Consider the following 21342-nt stretch of genomic DNA (forward strand, 5'->3'; position numbering starts at 1 on the left):
GACATGTGCCCGAAGCGCAAACATCGAAACCATCGCATAGGAGGCGGGACGTAAGGTCGTACATCGCACCGGTAGCACATCACCTTTACCTTCTCCAGGAAAACATCCTCCTCGAAGGTGAGGATAAAGGCCCCAGTGTTGACGTGACGATCTTTGGGTCCACGCTGGACTCGCCGGACGAAATGCGCACCACGGCGCTCCAGGTTGGCCCTGAGCTCCTCATCAGATTGCAGCAGGAGGTCCTGATGGAAAATAATCCCCTGCATCCTATTTAGTGCCAGATGTGGGACAATGGACACTGGGATGTCCCCTAGTCAGTCGCATGCCTGGAGCGCCGCCGACTGTCTAGCGGAGGTGGTCTATATGAGAATGGACCCTGAACGCATTTTACTAAGAGCCTCGATTTCTCCGAAGATATCCTTGATATGCTGTACAAAGAACATGGGCTTCGAGGTAGCGAACGTCCCCCCATCGGTCCAAGAACAGACCAAATAGCGGGGGAAGTATTTCGCCCCAAGCCGGCGGGCCTGTCCTTCCTCCCAGGGAGTGGCCAAGGGGGGAAAGGCAGAAGTACCAGAATCAGAGACAGAGACAGAACCTTTCCTCTTAGAAGACGCGGCCGCAGAGCGATCTGATGCATATTGACGTTTCATCTGCAAAACGTCCACCCTGATATCACCCACTCTGACCAGGGGCTCTCCCCACAGGCGCGACCCAGCCTCAGCAAGGGCGACCTGGCAGGATGACCGTTGCTGGGAGTCTTGTTGCCCCAGGTAGACGGGCATCTACTCCTTGGCTTACGTGGGGAGGGTGCAGCTCAGGTATTGGCAGTACGATCCCTGTGTTGTCAGGGGGCTACAACCTAGAGGGTACATGACGACCCCACCACGGGCTGGCTACTGTGCTGGATTTCGGGTGCCATGGAAAGTCCATCTTGATCGTAGGTGCAGTAACTTGTGCAACCCATCAGGTGTTTAGGCCCAAATGGATGAACAGTGGGTGCAGTTACGACGCCGTTACGATGATGAGTGCCGAGGTCTTAGTGCACTGAGGACTGGTGATACACCACGTAAGGTGTCCTTCCCCAAAAGGCTCATACTTCTGTAGAATTTTGAAAAATGGAGGTCAAACCCCAATGGGGACCATCACATTGAAGGCCAAAATGGTTGAAACCCCTTTTAGTCGCCTCTTATGACAGGCAGGAATACCTTGGGCCTATTCTTACCCCGGACCCTCAGGGGGAGATTCAGAAGGATGTAGGTTGCCCAGGATTGAGTAGCATGGAGAGCTGCATCAAACCAGTCCCTGGACTGAAGACAACAAACGACAACAACCAAATGTATATCCGAGGGATGTTTCCTGGTGACCTTAAAGTGTCTAGTGTATTTCCAGTATATGAAAAGGGAGACAAAGACTCGCCTACAAGTTACAGGCCAATTGCCCAGATTTTTCTAAAGTATTTGAATATGAAAATCTAGGAATAGTTAGTGTATAACAATACGTTTTTAGGAAAAAATTGTGAACTGTTGACGCTATACACACCGTATTCAAATACCTACTTCAACAGTTTGATGACAGAGTAACTAAGAAGTGTCCAATACAGAACAAGTTAAGGCAAACGTCCATAAGGATCTGTATTAGACCCTTTCTTGTTATTAAAAAAGATCAGTGATGTGCCATGACTTATTTAATCCAGCACAGTAATATATGCAGACAATACAACATTTCCTCACAGTAGTAATGATTTCAGCAGCCTTAAAACCCGTGTCAAAAACACATGGTTGAACTACAGACACCACGAGCCATGAACATCCGTCCTGGAGGAATGACTGGAACTGATCGGCTATCAAACCCCCTCCGTCTAATAGGCGCTGCCCATGCATGGTTGTTTACATCTTTGAGCGGGTTTAGTGACATCTCTGAACAGCCAAAGGGATTGAGTCCGTGATACAATATCCACAGTCAACATCTATCTTCAGGAGTTCTGGGAACCGGGGTGATGCAAAACTTTTTTTGATGTGTGTATGTGATATGTAGATAAGATCTGTGTGTGAGCAAACAAGTATTAGTGAGTGATTAGCGAAAGGTGATATGTAACTGCACAACAGCTCACTTAATTCTTCAAATGGTAAAAATTATTGCAGTGCTGCCAGTATATTCGGAGTCTAGTACATTGGCATCTTCAATGTTCTTAAACACTCGCCCAGTGGATTTGAGAAAGGATTTTTCTGGTAACAGTATAATTTTAGACTGAGTGTAGCTCTTCATACAGGAAATCAACTACACTCAGGTGATAAAAGTAATAGGATACATCCTAATGTCGTACTGGACCTCTATTTCTCGGGCACAGTGCAGCAACTCGACGTGGCATGGGCTCAAAAAGTCGTTGGAAGTCATCTACAGAAATACTGAGTCACGCTGCGGAACTTTTGACGGTGCAGGATTTTCTGCGCAAACTGGTCTCTCGATTACGTTACATAAATATTCAATGGGATTCATGCCGGGTGGTCTGGGTGGCCAAATCAATCGCTGGAATTGTCCAGAATGTTCCACAAACCAATCGTGAACAACTGTGGCCCAGTGACATAGCGCATTGCCATTCATAAAAATTCCATCGTAGTTTGGGAATGTGAAATCCATAAATGGCTGCAAATGGTCACCGAGTAGCCAAACGTATTATTTCCAGTCAACGATCGGTTCACACAGCTATGGAGCAACTACCAGCTTGCACAGTGTCTTGTTGACAACTTGGGTCTATGGCTTCAGGTGGTCTGCACCAGACTCGAACCCCCCATCAATTCTTACCAACTGAAATCGGGGCTCATTTGACCAGGCAACGCTTTTGCTATCGTTTAGGGTCCAACCGATATGGTCAAGAGAGGCGCTGCCGTTTTGTTAGCAAAGGTACCGCATCGGTCGTCTGCTGCCATAGCCCATTAACGTCACATTTTGGCGCAATCTCCTAAAGGATACGTCCGTCCTTCGTCCCATATTGATTTCTGCAGTTATCCAATACTAGTTTCTGCACTTATTTCACCCACTGTTACTTGTCTTCAAGTGCTGACAGCTCTACTCAAACGCTGCTGCTCTCTGTCGTTAAGCGAAGGCTGTCAGCGACTGTGTTGTCTGTGTTGAGAGGTAATGTCTTGAAATCTACTATCCTCGGCACACTCTTGACACTGTGGATCTCGGAATATTGAATTCCCTAACAGTATCCGAAAGGAATGTCGCATGCGTCTAGCTCCAACTACCATCCCTTGTTCAAAGTCTCTTAGTTCCTGTTCTTTCAGCAATAATGACGTCGGAAACCTTTTCACACCTGAGTACAAATGACAGCCCCGCCAATGCACTGCCCTTTATACTTCGTGCGCGCCAGGCTGCCGCCATCTATATGTGCTTATCACTTTCCCACTAATTTCGTCACTTTATTGTATATTACAGTGTCTGTTACGCATTTGCACTAAGCATAAGTAAAAAATTCGGTATAGAATATCTTTAATACTACGTCGTATTTAACTGATGTGTGGTGCAATAACTGGAAATTTGTGGTAAGGTCTTATGGGACCAAACTGCTGAGGTCATCGGTCCCTAAGCTTACACACTACCTAATCTAACTTTCACTTACGCTAAGGATAACACACTCATGCCCGAGGGAGGACTCGAACCTCCGACGGGGAGAGCCGCACGGACCGTGAAAAGGCGCCCTAGACCGCTCAGCTACCCCGCGCGGCTGTGGTGCAATAGTGAAAACATATATCTAGAATATGAGTTTCCATGCCACTGTAAATAGAATCCAGAATATCACACAAGAACACTGAAAGTGAGGAAGTGGTACAAATATTGGAGAGATGGCAAATAATCGCCAGTTTGTAATGCCAGTTACCCCTTCTGTTAACCGTAATCTGTCACAGATCCCTTAAAAAAAAAGCCATGCCCAGTAGTTGGAAGTAAGCACCGATCACGCCCAATAACAAGGAGGATGGTAGAAGTGATCCACAAAACTACCGTCCTACATCATTTACACTAATTTGTTGTAAAATATTAGAACACATTCTGAGCTCAATCATAAAGACGTACCTCTAACAGAACAACCTCCTCTGTGCCAGTCAGCGTGGATTCCGAAAACATCTATCACGTGAAACCCAGCTAGAAATTTTCTCATATGACATACTGCAAGCTAAAAGGTGACGGGCCCTTCTGTCCCTTCCACTCTCGTTGGAAAGCTTATCGGGTCCTTTCCCAGTCCTTTTTTTTCTTTTAGTAATTCAACATGAAAACAGGTTATAATTTAAATGTTGTCATTTTATTTCTGTTATGGAATACGGGGCATGAATCGGCGACTGAGCTCACTGTACTTACATGTCTGGGGAATTTCATCGGTGAGCGGATGGATTTCATTTCTTAATAATACGTTCCGCCCGCTGTAAGCAGCGGCTGCATTCAGCCGGGGTAAGGTAGCCAGGGGTTCCGTGAATGTGCCCATTCGGGGACATTCCGGGAAGGAAGCGAGGACAATATGTGAGAGTGGCGAAGGGCCTCACAATCACAGTTCGTCTTTTATGTAGTCGCCGGGTCGCCCCGAGTCGGCGCCGGCCACGTCGGTTTGCAGCTCGCTCTCTTCGTGTTCCTGGAAGCCTTGTTTTGTAGCCATACGACAGCGTGCTGGGCTGCTGTGACCATACTGCTTGGTGTGTTAGAATTCTGGCTCTGCGGGACGCGCATCGTAGATCAGCAAATTTACATGTTCTATCACTGCATTCCACACTCGAATAGGCCCGCTCGCGGACTTAGTGAGGCCTATGCTTGGTGGGAGGACAGTAACGAATGCTCACTTTCAAAGCCGCCTTTTGGTTTTGGTGCAAACCCTTAAGATTGGCGCAGGGCATTTTTCTGTTTTTATAGTGGGAGCATAGAGCGTCCATTTCGGGGTCATGATTGGCAACGGTTTTGTTGCCATGGCGGGATTAGCAATTTTTGAGAACAACAGGATGGGTGCCCGTGTGGTGGCGCAAGAGATAGAAAAGCATGACTAGCTTGTGGACGGTCGTAGAATAATGTCGCTTTATCTCTTCTGTATCCATGGAGAAATTCGTGCTGAGTTGTACTCGTCTGGAAGCCTGGTCGAAAATGAACTTTTCACCCGGCCGCGAATTAATTGTGTTCCACTCCGAATTACGGAAAACGGTATGATGTGCTTTTGCAGCTTCGACATCATCACCCTGCACCCGTCGGCTTCACGTCATACGTCTGTGGTTTCGGTAAAGTGTCCCATCACCGATTAGAATAAATTCCACGTTAGTACACACATCAAATAAAGTTTGCAGCATCCCAGTTCCCAGAACTTCTGAAGATAGACATTGACTGTGGATACTGTATAACAGACACAGTCCCTTTGATGTAAACAACCATGCATGAGCAGCGCCTATTAGACAGGGTGGGGGGGGGGGGGGGGGGGGGGGGTTCGACAGCCGGTAAGTTTCAGTCATTTCACAAGGAAAGGATGTACACGGCTCGCGTTGTCTGTAGTTCAACCACGCTTAGACGGTTAATACCGCGGTTCGATCGCGTCCGCATTGTTACTTTGTGCCAGGAAGGGCTCTCAGCAAGGGAAGTGTCCAGGCGCCTCAGAGTGAACCAAAGCGATGTTGTTCAGACATGGAGGAGATACAGAGAGACAGGAACTGTCGATGAGATGCCTTGCTCATGCCGCCCAAGGGCTTCTACTGCAGTGGATGACCGCTACCTATGGATTATGGCTTGGAGGGATCCTAACAGCAACGCCACCATTTTGAATAACGCTTTTCGTGCAGCCACAGGACGTCGTGTTACGACGCAAACTGTGCTCAATAGGCTGCATGATGCGCAACTTCACTCCTACGTCCATGGCGAGGTCCATCTTTGCAACCACGACACCTTGCAGCGCGATACAGATGAGCCCAACAACATGCCGAATGGACCGCTCAGAATTGTCATCACGTTCTCATCACCGATGAGTGTCCCATATACCTTCAACCAGACAATCGTCGGAAACGTGTTTGGAGGCAACCCAGTCAGGCTGAACGCCTTAGACACACTGTGCAGCAAGGTGGAGGTTCCGTTTTGGGGTGGCATTATGTGGGGCCGATGTACGCCGCTGGTGGTCATGGAAGGCGCCGTAACGGCTGTAGGATACGTGAATGCCACCCTCCGACCGATAGTGCAGCCATATCAGTAGCATATTGGAGAGGCATTCGTCTTCATGGACGACGATTCACGCTCCCATCGTGCACATCTTGTGAATGACTTCCATCAGGATAACGACATCGCTCGACTAGAGTGGCCAGCATGTTATCCAGAAATGAACACTATCCAACATGTCTGGGATGGATTTAAAAGGACTGTTTATGGACGACGTGACCCAACAACCACTCTGAGGGATCTAGGCCGGATCACTGCTGAGGAGTGCGTTGATGAATTTGTGGATGGTATGTCACGACGAACACAGGCATGCATCAATGCAAGAGGACGTGCTATTGGGTATTAGAGGTACCGGTGTGTATAGCAGTCTGGACCACCACCTCTGAAGGTCTCGCTGTATTGTGGTACAATTTGCAATGTGTGGTTTTCATGTGCAATAAAAAGGACGGAAATGATGTTTATGTTGATCTCAATTCCAGTTTTCTGTACAGGTTCCGGAACTCTCGGAACTGAGGTGATGCAAAACTTTTTTTGATGTGTGTATTAATAGATCTCTATTCACAGTAGAGTCCACAGCATGTTTAGTGTAATCAAACTAAGAATACGGGCATGTATTGTTAGCAAACTAGCAACAGTTCTTGCTCATGTTCATGATTTTTGAACAACAAGCTACTCTAATATTCCGTGTCAAGATCCAAGTTATAATTCTGGCCTCACGCGAATAAATCTATTTATTATAGCTTAGCACATTTTCTTCTTTATTCGTGTTCATAACCCAACTTCCTTTCCCAGCTCACGTATTTTGGAGATGTTATCACACAATTTCTACAGCAATTGAATTTATGTGGAAATAGCCACCTCATTAGTACATGTACGAGGGCCATAGTAAATTAGCGTTCAGTAACCCTTGCACAACAGTGTGCATCCTCTTGAGGGTGGTGGCTATCGAAATTCTCTAGCTTTTGATATTGACGAATGTAAATCACTCAGTTCTAAACTGGAAGCACCACTGGCTAACTTCCAAAACATTGTATCAAGGAAATGAATTATATTTAATATTTCTTGATTTTTTCGAAAAACATTTGACACAGTATCGCATTTCACTTACAATCGAAATTATGATCGTATATGATATCGAGGCGAAATTTGTGATTTGACTGAGAATTGTTTGGTAGGGAGGCCGCAACAAGTTTTCTTGGATGGAGAATCACAGCAGATGTATAATTTACTTCAGGCGCGTTCTGTTCACATTGTATATTGATGACCTTGTATAAAATATTAATAATAATCTCCCCGGCCTCTTACACATGATGCAGTAATCTATAATGAAGTACTAATTGAAATAAGCTATATAAATATTCCGTCAGATGTCGATAAGATTTCAAAGTGATGCAAAGTTTGGCAATTTGCTGTAAATGTTCCGAAATAGAAAATTGTGCACTACAAAATACGAAAGAAACATGTGATTAGAATATTATTGAGCCACACTTGGAATCTGTTTATTCGTACAAATACCTTGGTGTAACACTTTTATCGGGCGATATTGAACGTATACAGAGAAGGGCAAGCGAATGGTCTCAGATTTATTTGATACATGTGAGTGTGTCACAGAGACGTCACAGAAACTGGCAGACTCAAAGATATACGTAAATCATTCCGAGAAAGCCTACTTACTGTGTGCCAAGAGCTAGCTTTAAATGATGACTCTAAGAATATACTACAACCTCCTAAATATCGCTTCCGCAGGGATTGTAAGGATAAGATTTCATTAATTACAGTACAGGTACGCACGCAGGCATTTAAACAATCATTCTTCCTGCACTGCATACGTGAATGGAAGGGGGAAAAACCTTAATGACGTAAGATGGGATGTACCCTCTGGCACGCACTTCACGATGTTTGCAGTGTGTAGATGTACATGTAGATGCAAAATATCGAAGTGTCACTTGTAGTTTCGCTCATTCTGGATATCTAATGTGAGTACTGGATTTTTTAATACGCATATCAACAGTTACTCGAATTTTTTTTTTTTTAAATTCAAAATTGGCTCAAGAATGGATTTTCCTTTACGAGTGCTATTTCCTTTGTAACTGTCTTTGATGCCTCTGCGTTATATCTACGCAAAATCCACTTTAAAATCCAATAGTTATGCTTTCTCTTCTTCTTATTGGATTCTCGTCTCAATTCCAATGCCATAACCTGAATGACAACACCGATGTTCGTCCGAATAATCCCAGCTGATGCTACATTCAAGGCAGCCCAACTAGAATTTTACGGCAGCGTGCGGAAACAGCAGCACACGGCACCACTGCCATGTAAGCCGTCATGTGATTTGCTGGGGTATCATTTTAGTTGCATGTGGAAACCCAGTTTTATATGTATAGTACTTTTTTTACGAGGGCAAGTCAAAAATTATCTACAATTTTCATTCTACCGTTTATTAACATGAAGCTAGGAGCATACAATGCTCATCATTATTCTATGTAATCTCCCTCCTCCTCAATTCACTTGGCCCACCGGTCAACAAGCTTGCGCAATCCTATCAAATAAATGGTTCTCGGTTGGTCGTGAAGCCACTTTTACACCACATTTCGCACGTCCACATCTGAGGCAAATCGGCGACCATGCAAAGTATCCTTATGCGGCCCAAACAAGTGAAAGTCACTTGGAGCAAGGTCTGGGTTGTAGCGAGGGTGTTCCAATTACCACAAATTTCATCTTGTTGATGGTTTCAATAATGTGACGGGCCGTGTGCTGTGCACTGTCATGCAACACCACCACCTTCTTCGACAGCAAACCATAAGAGTTTTACAAATGTTGACTCACATATTACTTTTTCCGTAGATTCGGATAAGTTTTGTTTGTCAACATTTGTAAAACCCTAATTCCTCTCTCTCAAACCCCACCCTATAGGGAGAGAGAGAGAGATTTGTAGTTTTAGCGAATCAAAATTTACGAAGTAAATTAGTATTTTTTATTTATCTGTAACCATTTTCCACACAAAAATGAGAAGATGGATTTTCTTGAATTACAGCGCCAACTACCAAGAATTAAAACAAATGTTTAAGACAAAATGTACGTAGTTTTTTTTATGTAGAATCTGATTCTGCAATAAAAATGGGGGTTCCCATTTGAAATTTTAAAGTTGCCTCCCGTATCACCCCCACGGGGCTGGGGTGGCGGGCTAATTTTAGCACCGGCAGATGTCCCCCTCGAAAAAAATAAACTTTGGATTCTACACATTTTTTCGTGAGAAGCTTATTTTTCGAGTTATTCTGGTTTGTAAACTTAAAATTTACACCCTGTATATAAAAGATCATCCAGCATTTTGTAAGTAGAGATTTTATTATTTATGTATTGCCTTTGTAATGAGATCCAATATTCATTACAATTAGTTCAGCCAAGTGCCATTGTTTAGTAAGTCACGGTACATGGTGCCATCCCCCCTCCCCTTCCCATTACATTTTTTTTTACAATTGGTGTACACACACTACTTGTAACAAGCACTAAAGTATTTCTCAAAGTTTTTTTTTTTGTTATGTGAGACAGCTTTTCTGAATTACTTCACAGTTTTACCTGTGTATGATTAAAAGTACATTAAATATAGAGTAAAGAAAGACCTTGGGCCGTACTACTCAGACTTTATTTTACGTTCACATTTCTTAGCTTAACCAACTCTGCCAAACTGTCACCTCAAGCCACACAACAGATCAGCCAGTTACCGCCGCCCGGATTTCAGATGGTGATACTATTGCACTTGAAGTCCTATATGGTTTCTTTTACGCACAACCTAAAAAGAAATCCTTGGGGGACGAATGAGAGATTCCATCAAATGAGACGGAGTTTGAAAGCATTTTGCTTCACAAGAAGCATTTGTCAAAACCAGAAACTGTAGGGAAAGTAAATGAGAAAATCTGAAGATATATTTACACAAGGAGACTACTCCGCAACTTTCTGGTAAACTCATATTCAGACAGTGTTCAAATATTTGGGCTGATCAGGAACAGTAGCCAGCAGAAGAGTAACAGTCAATACTCATCGCTTTCACAAGAAAATACACTGGAAGGAAGACTGTGAATTTGTTACAGAGATAAGGTCACCTGCCGCAGAAGCCAGGTCACCTCTAGCACAGAGGGCTCTATGTTGGCATCGGCAGCAGTGTATGCAGCTGCAGAGGGCTGCACTGGCAGCCGGAGGCCCAACAATGCCAGCAGATGATGATCCAGCCTCGTCAGGAGCTGCTGCAATTAGCATTACAATGCAGCCAAAGGAAAGACCTACAAGGCCACATAAAACCTGTAGTGCTCAAGAATTTCTGAGACTCCACCTCAAAATCAGATATAACACAGAAAACGTGAGTACAGCTGTCACCACTGTCTGTTCTACAGGGTTTTAAATTTTAAGCTATAATATCCAAGAGTTTGAGGAAAAAATCTTTTGAACTTGCTGTAAACAATGCCAATATTGACGATATGTGCATTGTGGAGCACTGTTGCAGGGATTTTGAATTAAGTATTTTAACATTAATCATTGTAGGGTATATAGAGTACCTGGCAGTTAGGTCGCAGCACAACGCACCTAATATGAAGAACATATGGTTTTGGGGGTGTCCAGATACTTTTGATCACGTAATATAATAAAGCAGTATACAGATCAAGTGCGGAAAGGAGATACCTTCATTAATAAATTGAAGTCTCTGCTGGACATAATATTTACTGAAAGAGACAATATAATTGTCTATGGAGGTTTTAATTTAAACCTTGTGAATTATTCTGCATCAAGGATGCTATTTCCTTATGTATTGCACAGCTTCACCATGCTTCCTCTTATAAATATCCCCAATACGAACAACAAACAGGACAGACAGTCTTATATACAACATATTTTCAGCTATGGACACCACAGAGAGAGAGATACATTATTGACACTGTTTTAGGGCTATCTGATCATAATGGACCCAACTTTAAAACTCCATCTAAATCTGTGAAAGAAATAGATCTATATACTGAGGTGATAAAAGTCAAGAGATAGTGACATGCACATATACAAATGGCGGTAATATAGTGTACACATGTTATAAAAGGGCACCGCATTGGCAGAGCTGTCATTTGTACTCAGGTGAGTCACGTGAAAAGGTTTCCAATGTGGCCACATAAAGGCAATTACGAAAATCTGAATGCAGAGTGGTATTTGGAGCTAGATACATGGAACATTCCATTTTGGAAGTCATTAGGGAATTCAGTATTCCACAGCATCAAGTGTCGAGAACACCAAATTTCAAGCATTATCTCTTACCATGGACAATTCAGTAGCTGACGTCCTTTATGTAATGACTGACAGCACCAGCACTTGTGTAGTGTTGTCAGTGGTAACAGAAAAGGAAGACTCCATGAAATAATCACAGGAATCGATGTGGAATGTAAGACGAATGTATGCTTTAGGACAGTGCAGCGAAATTTGGTATTAGGGGACTATGGCAGCAAGCAACTGACGCGAGTGCCTTTGCTAACGGCACATCATCTCCTGGGCTTGTGACCATATTGGTTGACCCTAGATGACTGGAAAACCATGTATTTGTCAGATGAGTCCCAATTTTGGTTGGCAAGAATAATTGGTAGATTTTGAGTCTGGGATAGCCAAACAAAGCCATGGACCCAAGTAGTCAACAAGGCACAGTGCAAGCTGGTGGTGGCTCCATAATAGTGTGGGCTGTGTTTACATGGAATGGATTAGGTCCCCTGGTCCAGCTGAACCGATCATGGTTATGTTCGGCTACTTGGGACCCATTTACAGCCATTCATGGACTTCATGTTCCCAAAACAAAGGAATTTTTATGGACAACAGTGCACTGTCACCGGGCCACAGCTCTTCGCAATTGGTCTGAAGAACATTCTGAATGATTCGAGCAAATAAGTTTGGCCACCCATATCACCTGACATGAATCCCATCAAATGTTTATGGGACATAATCTAAAGGTCAGTTTGTACACAAGGTCCCGCACTATCAACACTTTTGCAATTATGGAGAGCCATAGAGGCAGCAAGGCTCAATATTTCTGTAGGGGACATCCAGCGACTAGTTGGGTCCATGCCAAGTCAAGTTGTTGTACCGCATGTGGGAAAGAGAGATCCAACATGATTTTAGGAGATATTCCGTGACCTTTGTTGCCTCAGTCTACTTGTTTCTTATAGAAGAATTTTTTCTGCGTAACAATGTGCCAGTTTTGTTGATAGTGTAAGTTATGAATCCTGGTTTTAATTCATTTCACAATCAGTTACTAACAATGCTTTCTCATCTGTATTCATGAAACATGTTTTTCAAAGAAATTGGCCCGAGTCTACTTATGTTGGGTCACTAAATCTAGTTCCTGGATTGTGTCAGGGATTAAGACTTCCTGTAGGACTTTAAAAGGATCAGTTCTCAGTGAAAAGTCCACAGATCACTAGTTCATAGAATATGTGAAGACTTATTAGAAAATAATACATCGACAGGTAATTGCAAAGGCAAAACTACTTAAAAACTATAGCATAATAAGATTTTTGGGCAAGAAATCAAAATCTGTATAGAATATTGTAAAAAGTGAAACTGAGAAGGCACATGAAGAGCAGAAAATTGCTTAAAACTGCTGATAACATTAATATTGCCAATAAAGACCTGCCAAACTGCACCAATGTTCCCAAACACTTAGCTTGCATTTCACAAATTACAATAAACTTATGTATCATACACGTGCATACAGCATGAGGTTAGTTCCAACAAGTTTTAAAGATGATTGAAGGCCTCAAATCCTCAATGTCAGCAGTTGTAGATGAAGTACTAGTGTCACTTGTCATTCGTACTGCTTCACAAATTACAAAGCCATTGACTCACATGGTTAATTTATCATTCACTGAGGAAGTGTTTCCCCACAGATTGAATATCTCGAAAGTAATACCTTTCCTGCAAGAATGGTAATATGCGTAAAGTAGAAGATTATTTACCCATATCACTCCTCTCAGCATTCTCTAAAGTAATTGTGAGGATCATGAAACAGTTGATTATTAAGTAGTTGCCCGACTGCACTCTACTGACTGGCAATAAACATAATTTTCGATCAGGCAGAAGTATGGAAACAGCAATAATTGATTACACAGATGAAATAATTTGAAACCTGGGTAACAACAGTAATGTTGTAGTGTTTCTAAAGCTTTTGATGCCGTTAGTCATGAAATCTTTCAATTAAGTTGGAAGCAATGGGGGACAAAAGGGACAGGAAATAGGTGGTTTAGATTATATTTGCAAAATAGATCATAGGTTTGGATCTCATAAACGCTCATTCCAGTCATTAAATCAGATTAGTATCTGTTGCAAAGAAAGTGGAAATAGGGGTACTACAGGATAGTGTGTTACACCCCCTTCCTCTTCCTTATTTATATAAATGACATTGCCAGAAACTGCAGCTAAAATCATGTGGTTTGCAGATGACTCCAGCGTAATAGTGAACAATGTTAAGGAATCTCTGTCTACAACTACTGAGCAAGTCCTCAAGTCCACACATTAATGGTTCAATACCAACAAGGTAACCCTTTTAAAAAAAAAAGGCTCTGAGCACTATGGGACTTAACATCGGAGGTCATCAGTCCCCTAGAACTTAGAACTACTTAAACCTAACTAACCTAAGGACATCACACACATCCATGCCCGAGGCAGGATTCGAACCTGCGACCGTAGCAGTCGCGCAATTTCAGACTGAAGCGCCTAGAACTGCTCGGCCATGCCGGCCAGCAAAACAAATTACATTCAGTTTGGAAAAATGAATCAAAACCAAGATCACCCACTAGTAATGCGAGGAAACAAGTCAGAAAAAGTATGATGAACAAAACTTTTAGGTATCTTCGTTGATCAAGACAAACTGAAAAGACCAGGTAACTAAACTCTTCCAGACTCAGTTGTGTGCTTTTTTCTCTGAGAATAATTTCTAAAGTTTGCTCTCCTCAGAAGGTGCTAGAATGGCTTATTTTGGTTACTTCCAGACCCTTGTACCTTATGGAATAGTTTTTGAGGTAAAACCAATAGTCACTTAAATGAAATTTTTACATTACAGAACTATTTCAATCTTATCACATAGCTGTGCTAGGGTGCACTGAAATCTATTTAAAAAGTTGTGTGCACTTACTGTATCCTTCCTGAACATACACAAATCTGTGTTGATAAGACCTAAACTTAGCGACCTGCAAGCGAATAGCAATTACCATAGTTGTAACACTTGCAGCTGTGGGGTCCCTCCATTAAAACAAGTAAAAGCACCTTGTACTCAAAGATGTGACCTACTTTGGCGTCGTTTATAATGCACTGCCAACATACATAAAGATTTTGGGAGATGGAAATGACTTTCAGTGCAGAGTTAAAATCATTTGTTGTTGAGAAGCTTTCTTACAACGAAACTGGATATGTTAGCTTACATGTGCACTAAGCCTTATTTGTTGTTGAGTACTATTTGATCTATGCTGTGGTAGTGTGCACAAAAGAATATTTCTGCTGTTGGTTTTCTGTTTTCTTTGTTTCAGATTCAGTGGACAATATCTCCTCAGAAAAGGGATGTGGGGCAAGATTAGTTGTAGTGGATATAGTATTGGCAGCTGTTCATGTGTTAACACTTTTCAGCAGTGTTCCATAATGTTTTCATATGTTTTTTATTTTTTAAACATGTAACATAACATTTGCATTTGGGAGGAGTGAGGTTTGTGCCTCATCCAGCTTTCCTGACTTGGGTTTTCCGTGTTTTTCCTAACTGGCTAAGGTCAATGTTGGGATTTTTCTATTCATTAGGCCATCACTGACTTTCTGCCCTATCCTCGCCTAATCCTGTCCTATTATGTTATGTTTTGTGTAATTCTTTCTGTATTATACATGACATGTCCGATATTATTGTACTGAATGGTCCAAGGACGATAAATAATATAAATAGCTTACTATTACAATTTTGAGGGTCAGTATTTAAGAAATAGAATGATATGCACCATTTCCACTTGAAAGAAAAATAAATAAATCAAGTATACATTCATCTGAGGATCTACCTTTCTCACTTATATCCTTGCATAAGATACATGATCACAATAAAATCGGTTGGTGTATTCGTTATCTTTTATGAGGAGGATTATAGATCTTACAACATCCAGAATAAATCTTCCATTGTGTAATATAGTTTACACTTTGTAGCAACCTAAATTTCTACACCAAACGAATTCAAACCAATACCCCTATGCTTCTCAGTTTCACCAACTGGACAAATCAAACACTCCTAACGACCAGTCTTAAATTCAGTCTGCCTTTTTCACGAACCCGAATCCTTGACTTTCACAAACAATGATCTTAGGCACTGTAATAATGCAAAAGGCAATGATCTGGGTCCAAGCACGGAGTTACAGTTCGCCCTTTTTGTCAATAAAAATGTTGCCTGCATTTTCTTGGAACATATATTCTCAAAATTTTAACAGAAACCTGACCATATGCACAACACCTCTCCTGTAATACCTGCAAGTGAAGTTTGATGAATACTCCCTAATATACTGGTGTTTTAAGTTAATCCTGCGCCCAATCACAAAGCTTGTTCAGTATTTTCGAAGTTTAAATTTTAATCACTAGGTAATAAGGTGAACGTATACTGAATTCCTTCTAGGCAACAAGGGATACTGTATAAATTTTCAGTGCTGTTTATCTACAACCTTCTGGATCTCGTGGAGAATGAGAGGGGTTGTCAAATTTTAGAAAATCAAAAAGAGGTAGCCGTGTTTTAGAAAGTCACTGTTTGTAGAATACATGATGAATCCTGCAGGTGATTTTGTGCCTCCAATAGGATCATAATACACAATCACAAAATACATTCCATAATTCTATAACAGATTGAGGAAGATGACTTACATCTCTACACAACTGCTTGGGACACTTCATTGTTCCAGCGACCTTCGATTAACTGCCGCTGGTAGGGGAGAAAGATCTTTTCTATGATCTATAATCATACAATTTCTCATTTCCAGTTGCCCCTAATATGTTGAGTGATTGTCATTGATTTTTTTATCAATATCTGCCAGTCTGACACTTGTGCAATCATGGAGGGAAAACCATATTACAATCTTCCACAGAAACAATTTCAGAAGACTGAATTTAGTACCTCAGCCGTCTGCCATTTCCCATTTCAGTGCAAGTAGGATGACTTTTCATATGATCAGAACTTCTTCAGATTTTTTTCCGCTCATAAGTTAATAAAAGTTTACTTTATAATTAACTGAATGCTTCTTGCATTGCTCTCCTTATGCTTGTTTTGACTTTGTTCATCTGTGTATCAACAAAGCTTTAATTTTGCTTAAAAATTTTACGAAGTTATCTTTGCTTTCTAACACAGCTACTGAACCACAGCAGGCCTTTGCCATTTCTCACAAACCTGCTTACCAAATACAGGTTTAACATTTATTGTGCAGTGTTTTAGATTTTTATCCACTTGTGCTCCACATCCTCAGCTCCAGAGATGATTTCTTGATGTTAACTGGCCAGATAGTCCACAATGTATCTCCTGTCAGTCTTCAAGGAAAAATATTTTCCTGTCTTTCATAACATTTCTTTTGAAACCTGTAGTCACTGATGCTATGATAGTCTTATCATCAATTCCCTCCTCTACATTAACTGATTCAGAAAGTTAAAATCTTTTAGTTACAGTGTGGTTTAATATGTTGCCCTCTAGTCAGTTCTGTATTTATTCCAATCGCAATGTAGAATTTCACTGCTATCCACGTCCAGTTTAAGCTCACTTCCTGTTCCTAACATTATGTGGACATTACTATCTTTAATACACTAGATTAATTCTGGATCATTACTATGTGTGGTTTGCAGTTTATTAATAATCACAGTAACATTTTCTCTTTCCAATCCGCAGATAAGTTCTTTGAAAGTAACATGACTAGTCTTTCCCTCTTTATCTCTTTATAAGTAACTTTAAAAAGAAAACAAACCTCTGAATGTCGCACAAACTCTTTACTCAAGAACTGATTCCTATGTATAGCGCAGGCCTGATCAATTAAGAAGGGAGCTACTATTCCCCACCCGAGGTAGAGGTTGAGAACTCTGCCTATTAAATTACAACAATCATCTGAACATCTGGTTTAGGACTTCTGGGAACCTTGAAAAGATGCTGCAAATTGTATCTCACACTTGCACCCAGTGTGTGACGTTTGCTGCCTTCACCAATTCAGCCAAATGTTTAAAGGGGCCAAGGGTAGCCTCAGAACCAGGGTGGCATCTGTAATCAGGTGCGTTCAATAAATGGTGGCATAGCTTCTTCCACATCTCTTAACAAGACCTCCTGGCAAACTTAACAAGCGCACACAAGCCTCTTTCTTTAACCAGATCATTATTTCTCTATTTCCACTATCAGCCCTATTTTTTCTATCACTGTTTTGGACCTCCCAATAATCAACAAACCCACTTTTTGAGCACATCCAGACTTGACAGAAAATTGACCACTGGCTCTACAAATTGGCATCCCATGCTGATTCAAAGGTGTGTATCAACTCTGGGCAACACCTCATTTCTCTTGATAAGATGTAAGAGGGCAACAATCTCACCACTGTCTGCTATTCAATGCAGTTAGTGGAGAGAGACATTAGATTTTGTGCTTCAGAAGACACAGTGACATCGTCAGGGTTTACAGTTTTACCAGAGATGTCACAGCTTTCGCCACAGGCGCCTCAATGTCACTGAAGCAGTATGAAGCCAGTTAACCCTAGCCAAGTCAACATCCATCTGTTTCTAGACAGCTGTCATTTCCCCTTGTGGTTTGTTTTTGCACACACCTCATTTCCTACAGTGCAAATCTGTGTAATATAATACTATGAAAAAAGGTGCTATCAGGAGCACAGACAACTGAAAAATTACAGAAGATTGCAACAACAAGAGATCAAACTATCTGAGCGGCACTCTACTACAAAACTCTAAACTACTAAAATAACAATCCAGGCAACATAGGGAAGAAAAATGGAAGTATCTCTGAAGTTATTTAGATGATACTCAGGGTGATACCACTGAAAACTAGGACAAAACCAAAAAGTGCAAGCAGCTATATGAGCATGGACTCACTGAGTGGAGCTGCACGTGTATTATAATTGGATGTCAATGTGTTTGTTTATAAACAACTTTTCTGTTACCAGTCACAGCTTTCTTTTATTCACATCTTCCACGGCACCTACGGGGATATGATTCCCAATTTAAGGTGTGTTTTTCTTTGTGTACTATGCCATTTTTACATACTGTTTCCCATGTGTGAGGTTACTTGAAAATGGCATAGTACAAAGAGCAATATGCGCTTGAAAATGGGAATAATTTTCCGAAACACATAATGTAAAAGATGAATTTAAAAAAATTGTGACTGGTAGCAGAAGTTATTTTTTTAAAAAAAAAAAAAACTTTTTTGCAGTCACAAGCTTTCACAAAACCATTTATAATGGACAAAACCACAATTAGATGCCAGTTGGAATGTCAGTGATGAATAATTTCTATGACTGCTATTTGACCAACTGTGAGAAATGTGAGGGAATCATATAAACATTATTCACCAGATTTATCAACAGTGTCCTTGATTCAATGTCAGACATTTTGCTTTTCCTTGTGAACCAATGGTCTATAACAGTGGGGTTTGTCTATTACATTACTGCATCAAAGTATCTGGTACTCCTATGTATTATAAAACTGACCACTAGGTGTCATAAGTGACAGACTCGTCAGTATGAAAAGGGGCAGAAAGTATTATGCTGTAATTAGAGAAGCAGTAACAGCAGAAAGGGTCAGCCAGGAAATCTCAGTGATTTTGAACGGGAACTAATCACTGGATGTCACTTGAGTAACAAATCCATCGAGAACATTTCAATCCTTCTGAGGCTGCCCATGTCAACTGTTGGTGGGATGAGTTAATTAAGGATAATAAATAATAAGGTTGTGCAGTAAGTGCTCTGCTCGGCCACTGGCTGATGTTATGACGTCAGTGTGAAAGCAGCTGTTTACGAGCAGGTGACACCGCATGCTCGCTTATGTCAAGTTTTTGCAAAATATTTTGTTTACGTCAAATGTAGACGTCATCTGCTGTTCAGCAGCTAAAACGTTAAAGTAAAAATTGATGACTTATATTCTATCGTAGCTTATGCCTTACACCTCGGTAAAATATCAGATCACAACAACACTGACATATACTTCAAATGCGAAACGTTGGCTCAAATAAACTGGTAACTATTAGTTTAGTCACACTGAAATAAATTTACATAAGAGCATAATTGGTGTAAGTTACAATTATATAAATAAAAAAGTTTACTTACCTATTCTCCTCTGCAGTGAAGCTGCCAAGCAATGTTGTAAATATGTGAAAACATTTGTAATATCAGTCTAGTAATGCACGAAAAAATTCAGATGTTTTCACAACATAATATCACAGGCAACTACACTACATTCGAGGGTTGGAACTTTAATAGTGGCAACTATTTATTTACAGCTTGTACAAAATAGATACATGTTTCAAAGTTTTACTGACCTTCAAAGAAGGCACCAGCATTGCATATAACCTGTTGCCAGCAATGTGGAAGTCGTAGGATACTCTTAGCAGTGCCAGTTGTGTTGACAATTCGAGCGGTGCATTCTACTTCCCAACGAATCTGTAGCAGTTCTGACGCGAATGCTGTGAAGTGTTTCCTTTAGTTTAGAAATCGAGTTGAACTTGGGCGGACTTAAGTCAAGCGAGTTCAATAGGTGGTATAGCACTTAGCAGCCCCATCAGTCAAACAAATCAGTAACAGCTTGCACTGTACGTAGTCAGGTACTGCAGAAAGGGTCATCACTTCTGTCTCTAAGCTGGTCATAGGTTGTGTTCCAAAAATGAACAGCATAGAGACAAAAGTGATGACACTTTCTGCAAGACCTGACCATCATTTTGTAGGACAATGCTCAAGCATATACAGTGCAAGCTGTTACTGATTTGTTTGACTGATGGGGCTGCTTAAGTGCTACACCACCTACTGAACTCGCCTGACTTAAGCCCTCGTGAGTTCAACTCGATTTCTAAACTGAAGGGAACACTTCACTTCATTTGCTTCAGAACTCTTACAAATTAATCGGGCAATAGACCATGCCGCTCGAACTGTCAACACAACTGGCACTGCTAAGAGTATCCTACGACTTCCACATTGCTGGCAACAGGTTATATGCAATGCTGGTGCCTTCTTTGAAGGTCAGTAAAACTTTGAAACACGTATCTATTTTGTACAAGCTGTAAATAAATAGTTGCCACTATTACAGTTCCAACCCTTGTACAATGGTTCTGTCAAAAATGTACATACCTTCATATACAACTTTTATTTACAAAACAGACTACGCACTGAATTGATTATTGTGATGACATACACAATTTTTTTCTCCCTTTTTTCAATGATCTATCTCAAATGTGCTTACTCTCTTTTAAAAATGAAAGCCAGAACAAACGAATAAATGTGCAAGGCATAAGTTCTAATTATCTCTCTGTTTATATGGGGGAACCATTCACCATATGTTGCACACAACTTACTAATCATGCCCCTTTCTCTAGACAAATTGTCACTGTCATGAAGCTGAGGAAAAGTCAGCTCAAATTGGCTTATTATCACAAGCCATGTTTCTGAAGGCGCAAGTAAATTTCTCCTAGAAATCATGCACTACCAGCTGATTGGTTTTTCTTCTGGAATTGACATTAGCTCTTCAGTAGGTGTGGCTAATGTTCTATCTCACTGCGTGCACGGATGAGTTGTACATCTGGCAAGGTACCGAAGTCCCTCCACGCTACAGTCCGAACCCACGGATGCTGAGGAACTCTCAATTTTCTGCAGTCACTTGTATCCCCTCAATTTCTTTCAACCCTTCAGCCATTGACAGTGCTTCACACATATCAGGAATACTGCAGCTGAATATCACAGCAGTCACAAATGTTCCTTCTTCATCAGGTACAACAAAAGAAGATTAGATAGAGGAATGTCGAAGGCATTGGCACTTAACAATAATTACCTTATTCTGTTTTTTAGATATACGAGGGCAGGACGGTCATAAAAATATCCCAGGCTCCTTACTAGAGGAAATGTTTTCAGACAGTCCTGACTCAGCCTGGCAATAAGTATATGTATC

This window comes from Schistocerca americana, chromosome 1 (genome assembly GCF_021461395.2).
Source record: "Schistocerca americana isolate TAMUIC-IGC-003095 chromosome 1, iqSchAmer2.1, whole genome shotgun sequence".
In the NCBI taxonomy this organism is placed as follows: Eukaryota; Metazoa; Arthropoda; class Insecta; order Orthoptera; family Acrididae; genus Schistocerca; species Schistocerca americana.